We start from the raw sequence: 19481 nt of genomic DNA, 5'->3' as shown, positions 1-19481 counted from the left end.
ACACGACGTCGCGGATCCCCGCCCCGGCCGCCGCCGCCGTTTTGTGAATAGGAGGACGGCCGCCGCCACCGTCACATGACGCCGCATTCATAAACCCGGTCACCGGCGGCCTCCCCATTCACCGCCACCCCCCCCCGCCCCGGGGGGCCGCGGGTGCCTGCTGCACCCACGCAGACACCCCCCCGGCAAAGGCACCCCCGCTCGGGAACGCTTCTGCAACCTCCCCGCAAATAAACCCCCTGAGAGGCTGCACCGAGGCTTTCAAAATGCCTGACGGTGCTCTTTTCCTTCTTTTAAATATTTCTTCCCCAAAATAAAGATGTTACAAGGAAACTACAGGAAAGGCTTTTACAAGCCGTGCTGGCCCAAACGTTGTTCCTGGCTATCTCTTTCTGGCTTCTGACAGTCAAGAGAAATGACTCACTTGCGTGCAGGACTGGTTTCGTGCCAAGCGCCATAGGATGTACCGCACTTTAAAATGACTTCTCTTAGGGCTTATAAAGCGGTGTCAAAATTGTGCAATTTTTCGGCTCAGTTTTGGAGTTTGAAAAAATCATAATTGGCAGCATGTGCTGAGCTTACACCTTTGTAACATCAAACTTATTTTAAGGCTGTTTACTGGAGAAATGTGAGTGGCGAAGGAAATGGCTTCTGCTTGCGATGCGTGTGTTAAGCGGAATTGTTATTTTGGCACTTCTTAATGAAGAGACTATAAATATGTGTTTATATGTAGCTTCTGAAATTGTGGTTATTTTGAAGTCGGTATGGTTCTTCCCTTCCCCCCCCCCCAAAAAAAAAAAAAAGTTGCATTTCTGTCTCGTGGATTGCCATGACCTAGTAGGCTGGAAAAATGTGCCCAACTCATTTCCAATAAAAACCCTCCGGTTCTTGGTTTGTTTTTTTGGGGGTTTCATTTCTCAAATTGGACAAGAGGAGGAGAGGTGCGTCCCTGTCTCTGGGTTTGAGAGCACAGGGGCAAACCTAACCTGTGCAGTGGACAAAAGCTGGTGCTCGCCAACCTTCATCTCGCAGGAAGACATTGCTCCGAACGCGTTTTCCTGCAGGGCTCGGTGCGGAGGTGAGCGTCAGCGTAAAACAGCGAGCGCTTGCCTCTGATGGTTGAGGGTTTTTTCCTTAATTGTAGGCTGCAGTTTGTTTTGGAGCAAATTCTTCCTCCACGTGCTGCCGCGCTGCCATGCCGAGGGAGGCTTTGGCTGATGGGTTTCGTGTGCGTCCTACCTGGGCTGGGGAGGGAGGCTCTCGGGTCACGCCACCTCTCCTGGGGTCACCAGTCATCCCAGTGACATTGTACTTTGGTCCCTGGGAGATGAGGAGCGCTGGTGGCCAGAGGCAGCCGGTACCCAACCCGCTTCGCAGCCCAGCGTTAGCTGTTTTCTTGGTGGCTGGTTGTGTTGGCTTTCAGTGTAAATGATGCACTGTGGTCCTTACCCGGTGCGTGTCCCGAGCGGCTGTTTTGGAGGCTGCAGTTGGGCTTGTTGCAGTTTAATCCAGGCCTTCACCTTGCAGGGCACAGTGAGGTGTTTTAGGTAAGCCATGATTTCCTCCGTAAGCTCTTCACTTCCAGACTTGCATTGATTGATAGCGCCGCTGAAGCTGGTGACTCATGGGTTGTTTTTCATTTCGGTGGTGGGTGAAGTGATTTAATTTTTTTTGTTGTTTTCCATATATATGATGTTAAAAGAAATAAGGACAGGCTCTCCTGATAAGTTTTCTCAAGCTGTCAGAACAATGGTAGTATAGCGTGCTATTTGCCCTAGATATCTGGCTTTAATTTGCATAGCTATTCTCATTTCACTGAGTGCACTGTGAGCAAATGTTAACAGCCAGATTACAAAAAAAAAAAGGACCAGTGTCAGGATGCATTTTAAAATAACCCTCTTCAAGTAAATTATGGGGGTCTTTTCCCCCTGGTTTTGGCACTTTTTAAAAATTATTTTTAATTCCTTGAGCACAACTCAATAACATTTTGAGTTTTGAAACAATTTATAAAAACCAAGGAGGGAGAAAATAGGGCTTAGGATGCTGGAAACTCATTGGTCCCTTCATGACTGCACCATTTCAGATCGATACTTAGAGGTCAATTTGTCATTGCGAAGTGAGCGCCTCTTTCTGCATCTCGGCCTTTATTTCTGCTTCCCTCCTTCCCCCCACTCCATCACTGCTGCATTTCTCCTTTGCACGTTGCAGGGTGGGGGGAAACGGGGGCGCCCGGTAATAAATCAGAGGCACGAAGCTGTGGCGCTGAGCGTAAGTGGTGGGAGAGTTTTGGGCAGCGCTGCCTGCGCCCGGGAGAGGGGCAGCTGCCTACCCACCGCTGGCAGTGACCCCCTCCGCAGCCGGCAGCTCCCGGGTGGGCTGCTGGCTTCTTTCCACTTGTAAGTAGGAGGATGGAGCTGAACCCTTAAAGCAATTTGGTTACGCCCGGAGGCTGCTGCTTGCTCGTTCCGATGCACGGTTCCAAGAAAGTCACAGGAAGTAATTAAATGGAAAAGGTCAGAGAACGAGGAAGTGTTGGTCCGCAGCCTTTCGCTGCTTGGGATGGAGCTGTGACGCCCTGCCCGAGCCAGGCAGCGGCTGCGTCCCCGGGGTGTCCCCACCGCTCGGCAAACGTGTGCTTGATGTATTCCAGCGAGCCCGGAGCGCGCGTGCCAAGTGTTTGCAAGTGGGACTGGTCCCCTAGAGGTTTTTAACAAGCTGGGTTAAGTGGGATGCGTCTCGGGCGGTGTAGGGGGTTGCTCTAGTGTCATACAGGACAGCAAAATGTAGCGAGAGATCACGCCGGTGTTTTGGGGTGATGTATTTTTCCTGTTCTAGGGAAAGAAAATTAAACTTGGCTCAACACTCGTTTGTCCTTTTGCTGGTCCCAAAATCCTGCTTCCCTCCATCACTGAGCAGGGACTGGCAACGCTTGCTCTGAATGCTAAGTCTATCAATATTGCAGTTTGGCCTTTACACTGAAAAAACAATTTCTTTTTTTTTTTTCTCTTTGTTTTTACCACACTTTTACCCAATGCTGGTGATTTTTCTGTAGCTGTCATAAGCAGCTCATTCAGCTAACTTTTTTTTTCTGCAAGCTTAAGCTGGGGAGAAAGGCATGGGACACACTGTGTGTCATGACATTATTGCTTGCAAATAGGACAGGAAATGAAGGATTGCCAAAATGTAACTGTTTATTTCTTGGCCTGAAAACATGCCTGTTTAAAATATGACATGTAAGTGGCTGCTTTGTTCGGTTACTGGGAGAAGTTGCTGTTTATAAGGGAATAATAGCTCTGTTGGATGAAGGATGAAAAAAAACCAGAAAGGGATTTACCCTTTCTACTTCTGTCTTGGAAATGACTTGGAAAGGAGCTGTAGGTGGAGGACGTACGGAGGGGGTGTTTGGCCGGAAAAGTGGAAGGGAGACCTGTGGCAAGAGAGCTGCCACAAGCAGGAGGGAGCCAGACTTTAATTTCTCAGCACGTTGGTCCATGCTACAGCTGCAGGCAGCCCTCAGATAACCCCGATCCTGTATTGAAGAGGAGAAACCTCAGCAGCCCACCTTTGGGCCAGAAAGTGAGGGTTTTTTGGGCAAAGCTCCCGCTGGCAAGAAGCGTGGTGGGACGGTGGTGGTGGAACAATGTTCAAGCATGGCGCAGATGCCACACCAGCAATGGGATCATCTTCGACCTGTTTTTGCAGCCTGTTTTTTATCTCGCTGGGGCGCACCCTCGAGCGTGGGTTAAAAGGTAGGCTTTATCTGCTCGTTTTAATTAAATCCTGAGGCTGCAAACAAAAGTACATTGTGCGGCGAAGCTTGCTCTTAACGTGGACTTGGTTTGCTGGTAGGTGGATTTAAACCACAAAATTGTTTCCTGTCGGCCACCAAACTGCAGGGAGATGATGGTAATTGTCCTTCTTCTCCTGGACTAGGCTGGAAAATAGTAGCTGAGGACTGAGAGGCTACTTAACTATTGGTTTTGGTCCCTCCTTTTGCTTTCTTACGCATTCTGGTGTGCTTGAGGAATGGGTAAATTCAGTTTTCTTCCCTTCAGCAGAATAAGAATAAATGATACTCCAGAGATATTAAACCTGGGAGAGACATACTTGAAAAGTTTGGGTACCAAAAGGGTGCAGGCAGTTGGCGCCATCCTGACACAAGCAGGATTGCACGTTTATCTAACCTGTTGAATGGCAGCGCCCTGTTTCTGCAGAAGTTGAGATCTTGTGGCTCATCAGCAAATGCGTACCTCTTGTTTTCTCTGCCGTTGGGACCGACTTTGGCCATAGGAACTGCTCCTTTCAACAAATTCATTGAAAAAAGTGGTTTGTTTTATTTTTCCTTTTCCTCCCCCCCTCCCTTTTTTAACAGTAGGTGGTCGTCCTTCTTGAAGAGATGTACAGGAATGGAGAGGGCACAGAGATCAGTAAAACTAAAAGTACAGCTCCGGAGACTGTGGTTTTGGTATATGCCCTGTTTGCTAAGTGGAGCATTTGATTTTTGGAGGACTTACACTTCTGAAACAGTGCAGAACTTTAAAAAGAAATAAAATCTAAGAAGGTCGGTTGACTGAAAAAAGCAGAAATAGACTGTGGAGTTGATTGACAGCAGATGCGAGCCGCAGCGATCCCCATTTCTGTGGACTACGAAAAGCAAGTGAGAAACCATTGTCACATAAATCCCAGCACCAGTAAGAGAGGTCTTCTCCAAGCCTGCCAGCAAGCAGAGCAGTGCAGCATCTCCTAGCACCTTGCTTGCACTGACCCTTTCTTTCCACCTTGGCATGGGTAAGCTCAGCTGATGGTTTCTAATGCTTTTTTGGGGTTGTTTCTTACCTATTGGTTTTCTGCCAAGATTTTGTGAGTTTTCTTTTCCTTCCTTCCCTTTTTTTTACCCACATCCACCCCCTTTCCTTGTCAAATTTCCTTTAATCATTTCTTTTTCTGGTGCTTGCTCAGTACTGAAAACCGAATAGTCTGAAGCTACAGAGAAATGCAGCAGGGCTGTGCCAGCCGCCTTCCTGATGCCTTCCCTTTGCACCTAACCCTCACCTTTGGTTTTGCATCAGCTTTTCAGAGCAAAAGTTGGGGTTTGCCCGCATAATTTCTCACGCTTCATCTCCTCGCGTGGCAAGGCTGGCAGTCTGCTGGTCCCCTCCTCTCGGTGAAGTCAAGGGTGCTGGGTTGCAGAAACGGAGCCAAGGCGACCTCTGCTAATGCAGCAAGAATAGGAAAGCAGTGCCCAAATACTGTGCTTCTGCCCACTGGTGCAGTTGGTTTTGGGGGTTTTATCATGGTTGGTGTGACCATTGGTGTTGGTAACCGCAAATATCATAGCGATGTTCCTCACCTCTTCCTACTCCAGCTTGATGCCAAACAAATGTTGGGTGGGCAGAGGAAGATCATCTGCTTTAAGTCCAGGAGGATGTCTTTGCTCCATTTTATCACTGTCCCTCCTCTAGCAAAGTCACTGGTGGTTCCTGCCTCCCCTGCCCTACCACCGTCGCACCCAGGGAAGCCATTTGCTCTAGCACCCGCTGTCCAGCTCTCTGGCACGCGAGGTGTAGCTTTGCCTCCATCTGAGGCTGGAGCAGCATTCTGCGTGGAGCCGACGTGGGGCTATTCCCTCCTTCCGCTGGGGTTTTGCATTTTCCTACCCGCTTTCTCCGTTTCACTTCTTGTTTTGTGCTTTCGTTTCCTTTCTCCTGCACTCTTGGGTTTTCTGGTTTGTTTTTTTTTTTTTTTTTCCTCCTTCTTGCTTATTTTATTTTCACATGTCACTCTTGTCTGGAAGCAAGACTTCTGCCATTGCCGCAACTCCAGCTGCAAACCAAACCCTGCTGGCAATATTTTCTCCCTGGCATCAGGGGAAGGTGGTTGCCCCTAACGTGTACCTGATGTAGCCATTGGAGCAAAACACTGTCTGCTTCATGCAGTAGAAGTAGATGCTTCACCTTAAAAGTAAGCTGTGTTTTATCAAAAGCAGCATTACAAAGAATGCTTTCAAGGCTGTCAAAGACCTTTCTGCCAACAGCCAGCAGGTTATACCTGTTGCAGTAGGTCTAAGTGAGATTTAACCCAAATTATTATTTTTGTCTCCAGTCTCCTTGTTCTTAGGCTTTTTGAATAACTTTCTTCTTTGACTTTCTTTGCTTGCAACTCACACTTCAAGGACTATGTTTTGGGTTGTGGGTTGGTGTTTTTTTTCCCCTCCCCTTTGTTCTCAGCTGTAATCAGAGGAGAGATCTCAAGTCTATCAGCTGAGCCCTATAGCTGATGGCTGTTCCAGCTAGGAAGGAAACTTCTTACTGGCAGGTGTGGGGAGGAGGGGTTACAGGGCTCTCTAACAAAATTACTTGATTTCCCCATCTGTGGTGCTTTCAAAAGCAAGATTGTGGAGTTGCCCACCACCATAAAGTGCTTGAACTCTTGACGGCAGTGCCTAGCAAGGAGAAAAGCATTTCATGGCCTGGGGACTACTGCAGTGGTGGAGCTCGTTCCTTGCTAGCTAGTGCTTTTTTTGTCCAAGGTGCTACAGAATCTAGGCAAAATGCAATCCAAAAAATGAGCTACCTAAACAATTAAAGTGGTTTTTTTGTTTGCATGTGTATTAAATGGCCTTTCAAAAGTAACATCAGGACTTGTTACCTCTGTGCATCTCTCTAGGAACAAAAGTGTGTGTCTTGTTGAGAGCAACCACTTCCCCTCCTTTTTTTTAATAGGAAGGTTGAGTTGGTCGCTGTTACACCTCTGCTGTTGCTCTTTGTGAGACTTGCATTGATGGTGTTGGGAGATGTGTTGTAAAACCTGATAGTGTCTTTTGATCTAGCGTATGGGAAACATGTCTCTCTGCTTGTAAGGACCTGTGCTGCCGTGCAAGGACAGGAGCATGTTCTGCACATGCACTCAAGTACCGAGGAGGTCTGGAAACGCTTAGATTATTTTTTTTAATTGTATTATACATATGTTCTGTTTGGATAGTCCCATTACCTCTTTTTTTTTTTTTTTTTTTTTTTTTGCTAGTTAAAAGTGAGTCTGAAGACTAGGCAAGTCGCCTCCCTGTGCTGTATGCTAAACTGTTTAGCATCACTTGCCTGTTCGGTGAGTAGTTAGGAGCAAGATTAGTTTCCTTTGCAATAGCTGAAATATGCTGAAGGTGTTTGCACAGCAGAGTTTCAAAACTCTGTGGGAAATCACGAAGCTTCTTCCCTAAACACCGGAGCCTGTTGCAGCACCATGGTCTTGGCTACCAGCTCCTTCCTCATCCTCCCCTCGCCTGTGGAAATACAATGTTTCTTAAATGATGTGGTTTTATAGGAATTAAGTCCATGCTTAGGATTGGTTGATGCCACTAGCAGCAATTAGCATCTAAGCTAAAGCACATCTGTGTAATTTTTTTTTTTTGGTCTCCCGACCATTTATGCTTTTTATTTACTAATTTACATGCTGGTGGTGAAAAACATTTTTTAGGGGGAGAACATGAGGTGAAAAAAGGCTCTCCCATAGCCTTGTATAAATCTGTTTCTAAGTGGGGGTTTCCTCCCTTTAAATATGGACAACACTAATTTTTCTGCAGCCGAAATGACTCTTCACCCACAGCACCTTGAGCAGGTCCTGACGGCGAGGGGGATGCTGCCTGAAAAGATGCCCATCATGCTCCCCCGCCTCCATCGTGCGCTTGCTGAAAGCAGAAAGCTCGACTCGCCTCCGCTCACTGAATTTCTTCCGCTGACATGTCCAAACACTCCCGCCTGGGTTTTTAAGTGCTTGGAAGGCAAGCTGGCTGTTTACGTGGTTTTATGAGTGGAAAGGTATGCCCCCAAGCTGATATAACGTTACTAACGCTTCAAGTTGCGGCATATAGGGAAGCGCGTGCTTTGCCTCGAGTTGAGATGAAATGAGGCAAAGGGGGGGTGTAAATAGCTGGGTTTGTGCCCTGGTAGCGAGCAGCAGCCTGGGCGGCTCATCGTGAACCTCTTTCCTCCTCTGCATGCAGCCCATCACCCCACCTCTGGGCTGGGGCAGCAGGAGGATACCACTGGGATGGTAGTTCATATGGTCTTTACAAGATCTGAGGGCTGAAAGAAGCAAAAGTATCCAGGTGTTAATACTGGAGAGCTACTTTTTTTTATATTCCAGAAATCAAAGGGATGCCATAACGAGTTGCTGGAAGGCATCAGCAGAGCTGGCGAGTAGACTTGGCCGCTGCTACAGGGCTGGGTCTGGGGTTGTAGGTTATTTACAAACAGTCTGGTTCTTAAAAATTACATAGATATCGCCTGGGCTAATTCAAAGCATGCTCAGAGTTTTTCCAGCTGTTTAACTTAGTTTTTGTTCAATAGCATGATTCCTGTAACTCTTGGACCTTTGCATTTTCCATCCTTTGTCCGTACTGCATGGGTCGGGGGTGCAAGGACAGAAGTCCAGCAGCACGATGGAGAGCCAAGTGCCTCATTTTGCCTTAGATGCCAAATGCAGTGGGTCCTCGTGATGCTGGCAAGCTGAGAAATTCCCCCTCCTCCGCTGCCAGGTTGGCCGTTGAAGAGCTGCATGGGAGAGCACGTTGCTGAAAGTGGGGGCCAGACCTGCCTTCTACCATCTTCTCCACGGTTTTGGCAATGCAGCTGCCTTATTTGATCACATTTCCTAAACCCCAAGGTGATTCCTTAGCATTTTTTTAAAAAAAAATTATTTTATTTTTATTTTTTAACTTTTATTAAACCCCCCACTGCCTTGGTAGGGATGGACAGCCAGGGTCCAGCCACCCCTGTTAGACCACAGCGTAAATCAATGTATTTCAGAGCTCATTACACTCTGTGTTTTAAAGTGTGTGCTTATAAATTACAGAAAAGTCACTGATATTTCAGCAAAGCATGCTTATGCTTTTTTTTTTTTTAAATACTGGTGAAGTTACAGCAAAAACTTTATCGCTGAAGATTTATAGCGCTGCCAACATAATTCATCCTTGACTGAAACTTGGCATGGGAGGTGTTAAGCTGGTTGCAGCCCGTCATTGCTTTACATGTTGTTACTGGATGTATGCAGTTTGGTGGCTGTAAAGATAGAAAGGTTAGGAAATGGTATAGAGTTTTGTAAAATAGTAATTCTGATGCTTGTGTTGCTTGAATGACCTTGTGTTTTTAAAAAGGCATCTGATGCTCAGTTGAACTAGAGGAAGAACTTGGTGCAGAACTTGTTTTATGTGTTTCAAAACAAGAATAAAAGATTGCAGTACAATTAAACCAGTAGAGCTGCTTAAGAGAAAAATTTTCTGGGTTTTGGGTGGTTTTTTTTCCCTCTACAAGTATTTAGCACTTTGGTATAGTAACACTGCATGAGACCCCAAATGTCAAATGGCTGGAAAGTTATTAAGCAATGCTAAAAATGAACTTTCTGCTTGTTGTCCGAAGGAAGTGAAATGTAGAGAGTTAGCTAGCTTGGTTAAAAATAATAAATAAAATAAAAAAATAAAGGGGGAGTGGTAGGAGAGGGAGAGGAAGGGGACTAAATGCATTTTAAAGGTGCAGTAAAAACCCAAACAGCATTATGTGTTATATAGACAAGGATAACTTGCAATTTTTTCTGGGAAAAAAACACATCAAGAACAACTGTAATCTTCCTGTATCTTGTCCACCTTAGCAACTTGGAGCTTGGCCCTGCTGAACTGCAGGACTTCTCATGAAGCATCTACAGCCTCTGTACTTCTAAGGCGCTGGGTATAAATATTGTGGACATGCAGGCTGGTGTGGAGAGGAGCTGGAGGCGTACGGAGAGCACGGTCTCACAAATGCAGTCAGGAAGTTCTAGAAATACCCTTTATAAACACTGCATCCTACAGGAAGAACCTTAAAGCCCAAATAAACCATTTCCCCTATGCTTATGTATACATAAACTGTACTGGTTTGGAAGATCTTATCGGGTCAGTGATGTGCCTTTTTACAGTAGTTCCTAAAACAAGTTCTATGATAAATACAAACTTTTTTTTTTGAGCTGTTCATCAGGTCTGTCTGTGCTTTTATGAGTTATTAAAGAGTCTGCATCTCCCTCGTCCTTACCCAGAAGTCATAAACCTTCCCAGGTCAGTTCATCTGGATAAGTGACCATTTTTGGTTAAAATCCTTCCAAACAGAGTTGTGTGGCTTGGTGTGGATGGGCAGAAGCAGAAGGAGGAATAATGGTTTTATCCGTTCGACTTGATGTGTGCGTGGGGGGGGGGGGGGGTCTTCCCCCACCTAAAAGTGCTTACATGTATGTGGTACGCTTAGAAATGATTAACAGACAGCAGATAAAGGGGAGGCAGAAATAGGCTTATTCTGAGGCCTTGGATTGAACTGCAAAAGTTTGTTGGTCCTGGGACTACCATGGCCATCTTGCATGATGCTGGGCTGGTCAATATTAAAATATGTGTGCTTGTGGTACAGTGATGTTTTTACCCAATTTCTCTGCTGTGCTTGCACATTAAAAATATTCTTGCTTCTCTCTCAGTCTTATTATTAGGTCCCAGAAATGCTTGTGTACCTGGAGGCCAAGATCTAGCTAGTTTTTGGCTGTGGAGGTTGGTGTGGCTGTTGTCCTCAGCCATGCTGAGCCTCCCCCAGTGAGCGGTTAAGAGCCTTTTGAAATCACAGCTTATGAATGAAAAAAAAAATTATGGCTTAACGAAGTCTGCTCCAACGACTCATTTGATTTGGTTCTGCATGCACGTCTTCAAACAAGATCCCTGAAATAAATTTCCTGGGCATGCAGAAAAGCCCCCCATGTTACCCCAAACCCTCATAAGCAAGAAAAAAGACTGTTCCCTAAAGTTAACAGCCACATGGGCTGTTTTAGAAATGGTGATCGTAAAGATCTATAAATTGAAATACAGAAAGCCCTGTCTGAGGCATTTTTATCTGGGGTGGGAGGGTTTGGCTATGGAGTGCAAAATTCTGCTGTGGTTTGTGCCTCTGTGTCCGTGTACCTCTGTATTTTCTTGTTCAGGAAAGCTCTTGGTGAATTGTAAACTGGGTTAATTTGATATAATTCGCTGTTCTGTACAAAAGTAATGAAAAAATATATCTAGCGGCTTTGTTTACTGGTGGGGGTGTTTGGGTGGGGTTTTTTGTTTTTTTTTTTTTCCTCCTTCCCTTTGCTATATCTCTAAGGAAATATGGGCTACCTTTATCAGAGTATTCTGATAAAGGAATAGCTTCCCCAACCTTTCATAAGGTCGAATAAGAACCAAACACTCCTCCTAATGGGAAGGAAGGGATGGAGAAAGAAGGGTGTTTGTATACACTTTCCCATTCATGTTTTAAAAAGAAAATATATAAACTTCTGGAGTCGGCGCTGCAAAACTCATGCGATTATGAGAGCTGAGAGAAGCTTAATTTGCTTTCTCAGTGCTGACTTGAAGAAACAAAGCCAAAGAGGAATAGCGGTGAGTAGGAGAGCACTTGCTGCTTTGGTTTTTGCCTCTGTTGAACAAAATGCACTCCAAGTTCCACAGTGATTTAAGCAATAAAATCACTGGGTGCTTTTGCAAATCAATTCTCTTTGGATTACAATTCTATCTAGGTTTGTGTGTTGATTTGGGGTAAAATGATACAGAGGAAAATGTGCCTTTTGTTACATTTTGAGATTTCAGTAAAACACCCTTTGTGCAACCTTTGTATCAAGAAAAGCCAGTTAAATATTACTAGACTCTCCCTCTCCTGCTTACTCACTGCTGCAGGAACAGGAGAAATAATTTTTCACAAGACCATTTACCAGGTTGTGGTTCTACGTGAGTCTAGTACCCTTCTGAAAATACTTGACTGTAAGTAGAATTTCCCTATGCATGTTTTAAGAGGGAAAAAGCTGCCCTGATTTCTGTGCTTGGGGTACAAGTGGTAGAAGTGGGACTAGAAATGAGCATCCTCAGTTGGAACTTCTCCAGATGTTCATCCACCTTGGGTCACTGGTGTTGAGCCCTGGCTGCCTACTTGTGCTGTAGACATTTGAAGCAGCCCGTGCCATGTTTGTCCAAGAGTAAAGCAACCCCTGCTCTGTAAGCGAGGGTGGAAAAACCCGGATGCTTTGCCAGGGGCTTCTGGATCTGTTGTATCTGACAGGTCATCTGTGGAACAGTAGAAGACAATATATAAGTTATGTTATTTGTTGCAGTTAATGCTGTAAAGGACTCATTCAGTAGACTTCCAGGGATGTAGCTGAAAACTGCTGCTGGTGGTTGCAGGGAAACGTGCCTGAGCCTGGAGGAGGTTGTGTCTTCAGATGGCTAATGTTAGCTGGCCTTCAGCTTTGAGCTGAGCATCATAGAGGCATCCTTCACATCCTCTCTCATCTTTTTATAAAAGTGACAGTCCAAATATTAGGATGCATTAAAAAATACTTGGTAAATAGCTACCAATGTTGCTTTTGAGTACAGTTAGTACTAGATTTTTTTTGCACTGTATATGGAAGTAAACATCCCTGTGTGTAATGGGGGGTGGTGGCGAGAGAAGGGAAGGATGGGATGGTGGAGAAATTTGTGGACTTGATTGGTGATGGGTCAGCAGAAAAAGTACTGGTTTTGTACTGATTCTTTCCAGTTTGTGGTTTTATAAGCTGCCGTGATGTGAACCTGGGCGAGTTGACTCACCCCTTGCTACAAGGGGCATGGGAAGGTTGTGACTGTATTTTCCTTGGACCGGTAGAAGTGAATCTTCTTTGTGTTTGCAGACAGTGTCTTCCACTGTCAGATAGTGTGTGTCTTCCTTGGCTTATCGTTTGGAGGTATGTTTCTTATCAGGTACGGAGCACCTGGCTTTGTTCTTAACCATTAAGCCTATAGAACAATCTCTTACTTTCTGGCTTCTGGCAAGGTGCGGATGCTCAACAGGGTAGCAGGGGACATGCTGTTGGCTTCAACCCCAACTGCTAACTCAGGCTCATCCTCATCGCTTTGTGCTGTTGATGTGACCCAGATGTGCCAGTACAGCTTCAGGTGACTCCAGAGGTATGACGACAGCAGTTACTGCATTTGCTTGGCAGCGCTGAGTTGCTGTGATGTTTGCAGAGGAAAACCCAATTCTGCTTTCTTCTGTGAAGCAGTGAAGAGCACAAGGTCATGCTGAGCCAGGCTCTGTTTACAAAATAGCCCAAGAGAGGGATGCTTTGGGTTTTGCAAGTTCTTCAATTGAAAGAGGCTTCCAACAACTAATACCCAATGGCTCTTAAGCTGTTGTTTCCTTAGGTGGAAGGAATAAATGCTCAGCCCCTTTCCTCTACTTTTGCATGTGACTTTTGTCAGCAAGAAACCTCTGCTGCTCCCTGAACTTCTGAGTAAAACCAGCTCCTCAGGACAGAAAAGGGAAACTCCTTGAGAGCACCCTCCAGTGTCGAAATGCACTGTATAAAAGCACGTTTGTACATTTTGTTACACGGAGGAATTCCTGGCTGTACCCAGCCTTAAGTAAATAGCCAGGGAGAGGTGACTGAAGCATGACGGATGGCTGTGGGTGGCGAGGAAAGGCGCGCGGCATGGAAATCCATGGCGCAAAGCAAACGATAAAGTGAACTGTGCCCCGTTTTACAGAAGCACTGTTGTGTTAGGAGAAAACTGTCTGGTGCCTAAAGCTGTGCTTGAGGTCCCTTACAACAAGTACAGAAAATGCAGAAAGGTTTTCTTCAATCCATAGGTAAATTTTCCTGTTATGTCACGCATTTCAAGACACTTGAAAATTATAAGTCTTCATCAACAAAGTGATCTGTTGGGGTGTTTTGCTGATCTGATGCTCAGTTTCAACTTCTGGACAGAAAAGAAAAAATCCTCCAGAAACTTCAAATCCTTTATGAGAGGATGGATAATAAAAGGTCCAGGAAGGTCCTACCTATAGATTGCCTGAGCTGTCCCTGCAGCTCCCTAAGTTTGTGAGATGGCAAAAAACCAGTGTTTTCCTTGGATGACTTCAGTAGGAGTGTGCCTGGTTGAGCACCTGGTTCAGGCATCTCTTGCTGTATAATTCATTAAGAGTTGGAAACTCCCTTGGTAGCAAAGGTAAATTTTTAAAATCCAGAGAAAACTCAAGACTGGAGACAAGGAAAATGTGGCTCATTGGAAAGCGCTGCATCGCAGGGAACCTGAATGCTGCTGTGCAAGAGTTTCTTTGCTTAATTGAATAAAAGAAGTTGAAAGGGTTGTGCATGTTCACAGCTTGTGCATGTTCTTGCTATTTTATATTTAACTTTTTGTGAAAACTGTAAACTTAAATATGGGGAAAGAGATACCTAAGAGGTAAAATCCAGTCTGTATATTAATTTTATTTTGGAATATCTTGAATACAGAAACTTTTTTGCAGGAATGTGGCTTTGTCATTCATGATCTAATTAAAATGCTAAAAATGCTAACCTCTTTTGTGCCTAAGGAAGACATTTGCTTCTCTATGTGGTTAGACCTCTGCAGGGTAGCCTTAATTTTGTCAGGAGTGCCTTGTTGTAAAGGTCAGAAGATGGTTACCGTCCTCCCTCCAATCAAATGTGTGCAGGCAGACACAGAAAAAGCCTCTCTGAGATTTGGTACAAAACCACACAAAGACCTGGCCCGAGGCTATGTAAGTTTGCAAGAAACCTCTTTATTTAAGAAAGTATTTCCCATATGTTTGGTGCCTGGGAGGTAGCTTGAAGGTATAGTCTCCTGCCAGAGTGTGGCCAGCAGCCTCTACAAAGCCATGCCTTCCATCATGACAACTCAAGGATGGGTTTGCAAAGGGCTCCCTCAACGTGTCAGTGCACACGTGCTTGGTAGCTTCGAGGGTTTGGTAGCTGCGAGGGTTGTGTGGGCTTTCTCCCCACATTGTGTAATGCAGTGGTCTTAGCTTAGGTCATCTACTGCTGTAGCTTTAGTTTTGTGAATGCTTTTTGCCATTTAGCTCTCCTCTGTGTTATGGATCATGCATAAATTAGTCTGCTCGTGTCATAGAGCAGGATTGTGGCAGAGTAGATTTTTATTTTATTTCCTCAGCTAGGCAGTGTGCTGAACATGTTTGTTCTTCTGGCTAAAATTAAATTTTCTCCCCGCCCCAAGCTGCTCTCCCATCCTTGGACTTCCACTACGTGAGGCATGAGAGACATGCAGAGAGCACCATAGGTTGGCACGATGTTTCAATTAACTATTAAATTCTCTAGCCTGGGATATTACCTAATTAAACTTGAAGAGCATGCTTGCCCCAGGTGAATAGAAGGCCTGCCCGAACAAGCACTGGGGCACTGAGCAAAAATTACTCCATGTAAAAGGAAAAGCTTTATTTTAGCCCTACAAATCTAAGTGGCAGCCCATAGATGCTGGTTATTGCATTGCCAGCTGTTAGCAGGTTAAACTTGTTTAAAAATCTGCTCTTTGGAAATGGTGTGGGCACCGCTGGGCTCATCAGAGCCATCCATGCCCATTTCACAGCAGCATTTCAGGAAAGCCAGCGAGGAGCCACTTTGAGCTTGCAGTGCCGTTTGCTTGGCAGAGGGTCACGAAGAAGTTCCAAGCGCTTATCAAGAACAGGATTTTTTGAATAGTCCCCGTACCATCCTCCATACTGGCAACAGCTGGTCATTATAGGCATGATGGGCGTCTGGGGTCCCTGGCACCAGAGCCCAGCCTTTCCCATTGCTACCTTGGTTGGCAGGAGAGTCCACAGTCTGTAAGTGCCATGGAAATTTTTAAAGCTGCTTGATTTTTTTAATTATTATTTTTTATTTTATTTCTGATGTCAGTGACGTGCATCTCTGACTTACTGAAGTACCCATCGACCTCAACACTGGTTGATTTAATGGATAAGGCAAAAACTCCCCGTGCAGCCAGGGCTGTGGAAAGCCAAAAAACCATGAGGTGCCCCAGAAGAACAGATGTCCAACGCTTTCAGCATCACCTGGCTTACAGATGTCCTTGTGGAGCACGTGCTCTGTAACCAGGGCTGCCGAAGCTTGGAAGGCTGCTTCGGACAAGGCACCCATCATTTTATTGTGCTTTTTAGTTAGTTCATACTGGTTTTACATGCTTTGAAGAAAGGGACTTGAAGAGCCAATCTATGACTTCTGAAAGTATCTCTTGGGTATTAGCAGACTATGGAGAAAAATAGACTGTTGTATTTTGCTAATTGGCTCACATTTGATGAACTCCCTTAATGGCAGGAGTTTGGTATTTTTGTGGAAGGATTGCCCAGGGTTTTTTGGTAGGTCATTCTTTCATCTTTGTCTAGAGCAAAGAAGGGATGAAGCCAGAATATCTGGGTGTTGTTTCAGGATTGAAATGACATTTCTGGGTGACTTTTCAGGGTGCAAAGCACAGGGAACCTTGGCGAGCGCTGTATATGAGTGCAGCTTCTCACCGCTGCCTCAAATACTTAATTAGTCGGAGAGCATGAACTTTAACAGCGCCCTGGATAGAGATTTCCTAGAAGCCGGTGCTCAAGGGCTCTGTCTGTTATTATATTCCAATTTCTGCTTGTAATTGATGCGAGTTGTTTAATTACCAATACCATCAGTTAACTCGAGGAGCTACGAGGTGGTATAAAACGTTTTGTTGTGCAAAACCCTGCTACACTAACACATGGGAAACAAAGCAAAAATTAGAAAAGATTAACAGCTGGTGCACTTGGATGTGCAGCAATTTGGCAGGATTTTAATGTAAGTAATCACTTGAAAAGGGAATGTGAATTGGCATAAGGCCGGCGCCCACTAGCTAGCCTGGCTGGCTCAGGTCAGCTTTCGAGCACAGACCTTTGCTTATCCCTCGTCATCGAGGAGCACGTCGATGCGCTCTATTCCACTGGAGCAGCATCGGCATTTCTCCAGACAGGAATAATTTGTGTGAACGGAAGTTCTAAGTTGTTTCAGAGTCAGATCTTTGTTTCTCTGATTTTACTGCAATTTAATTGACTGTACTGTTGTTACAGTCAGTCGCTGTCCTCGTCGAACCAAAAAGCACGTGGCTGGGTATATTCTGTGTCAGACACATAGCAAATGCTTAATATTTGATACAATATATAGATATTTATATATCTATACAAATGTTCCATACAGTAAGCATACAAATAACATCTAGTTCTTCAGTGCAGTTGTGGTAGAGGTCAGATCCAAGTGGAAAGCTGGGTTGATAGTATTGGACTTGATTTTTTTTCATGTAAATCATTGTCCTCCATAGTTAACTAACATCTGCTGACTTATGTGGAAATTTAATTGTACTTCCTAAGCGATGAATGCCCTAGTTCAAAGGGATCACTTCCAGTGGACAAAAATAATCCAATAGTATACGGTACTAAAGAGCAAAGTGATGAGAACATTTCAGAAGCTTTAGTACTTAAACCTTTTTTTCAGTTTAAGTTAAACTCCATTTCTGTAGTTACAGCTATCCATGCTCTGGGAATTCTGCAGGTAGATGTGAGCTTAATTCAGCTTTAGAGTAAATCTGTGTAGCATTGGTTGCAATGGGAATGATCTAGATTTTGTACAGGCTTTCGCAAGAAGGAGGTGGAGAAGTCGCTTCAAAAAGTTCCTGGATGAGGATAAATTGATGTAGTGTCCCTGTCCCCTACTCTCCCCACCTCCTTTAATAGAAGACGACCCCCGGGCAGTGCCATGCTTCAGCCTGACTCACCTAAGACAGCTTATGCGTAAGACGTGACATGAGTCTGAGGGCTCGTTGTGATGCCACCATGAGATGTTTGAGATGGAAGAAAAAGTTAGCGCCTCCAGACGAAGTGATTGTGTCTGCTCAGCTTAGGTGACTTGTGATGGTCCAAAAATTGTTGTGTCACCAAGTCGCTGTGGAAGCGGTGGTTGGCTTCAGCATGTCCCCTCTGCATCCTTGGAGGGACTGTAATTCATGGCAGTGAATTTATTTTCATTTGAAGAAAAACCTAGGTGGAAGAGTCAAGAACGGTTTTTCTTGATAATTTCTGTTTGTGGCAAAACACTTCCAACAAGTACTACCTTAATATTGAGTATTACAGTAAATATACCAAAATACGTATCTGGAGGGAGTGCCTTCATGCTGTGTTTGTGGGGGGAAATGCAACAGCAGAATAACTTGATTTATTGGTATCACCTACAGAACATTGTCCACTCAGTGACAGCCCTTTCAGTGACTTGTAATGACTTTTATTCAGTTTTCACCTCATTTACAATGTTGGCTAGGGAGGCAGCTAATCTGTAATGTGCGGGATGGCCTCCCCGGACTGCCAGCTCTGGGGACCTGGGTGAGGAAACTCTCTGCAGCTGCTTTTGTATAGAGAATGGTGTGATCTGCAGATGGAGGCTTTTGCTGGTATCTTAAGCTTCAGAAAAACAAATATTCACTCAAAATAACATAAAAAAAATAAACTTCCACTTCTTCCTGTTTTTATAGTTTGCTTATTTCCTCAGTGTCATGGTTTTGTCTCCAGTACTGTAGATTATTAATCTTCAGAGGATCAGGACCTTCATAGAAGTATTTCCTGTACATGTTTATCTGTCTCTTTAGCGAATTAGTATCTACTTGTTCTCTTGTGAATTTTCCTGCAAATAATAGGAAACTCTCCCTCAGTAATAAGGCTTTTTGCTAGAAAAAATATCTAGATGAATTACTGCCAGGGGTTAAAGTACCTTTTGTATGACTTAGTCAATGGCATCCTTTAGGACATCTGCAAGTAGCCCCAAATTCCAGAGGTCACTGTCTTTGTGTTGGTTTTGGCGAAGCATTGTTTCAGCTAAACTTCATTTATTTGGTTGTAAGTGCATCTGGAGGTCTCCTGTCTAAGTGTTACGTAGACTCCTGGAAGAGGGATGCTGCTACATCTAGAGCTTGTTTTGAGACGGTCACAGATTTCCACCTAATTTATTAGCAAGGTGAGCGTTGGCTGTGAGTCAACAGAGAACTGCCTGTTTTCTACATGCAAGTCTTGCTTTGCCCTGTTATAATCATAGAATGGTTTGGGTTGGAAGGGATCTCAAAGATCATCTAGTTCCAACCCCCCAGCCATGGGTAGGGACACCCTCCACTAGACCAGGTTGCCCAAAGCCCCATCCAACCTGGCCTTGAACACTTCCAGGGATGGGGCATCTACAGCTTCTCTGGGCAGCCTGTTCCAGTGCCTCACCACCCTCACAGTGAAGAATTTCTTCCTAATATCTAATTTAAATCTACCTTCCTTCATAACAGGATGGAGGCAATCTTTTCAGCCACTACACTACTAACTTTTGGTATTTTTAGCTAATCTCAGTTCAGTTTTTAAATACATGCATTAAACATGTGCATTTAAATATATTCCTCCTAAACATGCATGCATGCACGTGGTGGATGGGGACTTGACTCCCAAGTTCTCCATGAACTTGTTACAGCCTGAGCACATCTGGACAGACTGAAGTGAGGATGTGGTTTCTCCCTTCTACCTCAAAACTGATGGTATACATCAGTCATGCATCTCCAAGGGACAACGTTGGATTGGAATGAGCAGGTGGCTTTGCACCTCGGCTTTCTATTTTGGATGGAGCTG

The 19481-nt window shown here is 44.8% G+C and overlaps 1 protein-coding gene and 1 long non-coding RNA gene across 2 annotated transcripts in view; both read left to right on the top strand.

Annotated features, from left to right (window-relative positions):
- SPRED2 (sprouty related EVH1 domain containing 2) overlaps nucleotides 1–19481 on the top strand; it is a 65756-nt gene that overhangs the window by 1162 nt on the left and 45113 nt on the right. The gene's annotated exons all lie outside the window — the stretch shown is intronic.
- Nucleotides 4377–8890, top strand: LOC142601159 (uncharacterized). The gene is made up of 3 exons (XR_012834790.1): nucleotides 4377–4788; nucleotides 7577–7811; nucleotides 8466–8890. It is a non-coding gene; the product is annotated as an uncharacterized LOC142601159 (long non-coding RNA).

This window comes from Balearica regulorum, chromosome 3, assembly GCF_011004875.1.
Source record: "Balearica regulorum gibbericeps isolate bBalReg1 chromosome 3, bBalReg1.pri, whole genome shotgun sequence".
NCBI classification, from domain to species: domain Eukaryota; kingdom Metazoa; phylum Chordata; class Aves; order Gruiformes; family Gruidae; genus Balearica; species Balearica regulorum.
The sequence above is the reverse complement of the archived record's forward strand: the minus strand, read 5'-3'. Positions and strand labels throughout refer to the sequence as shown.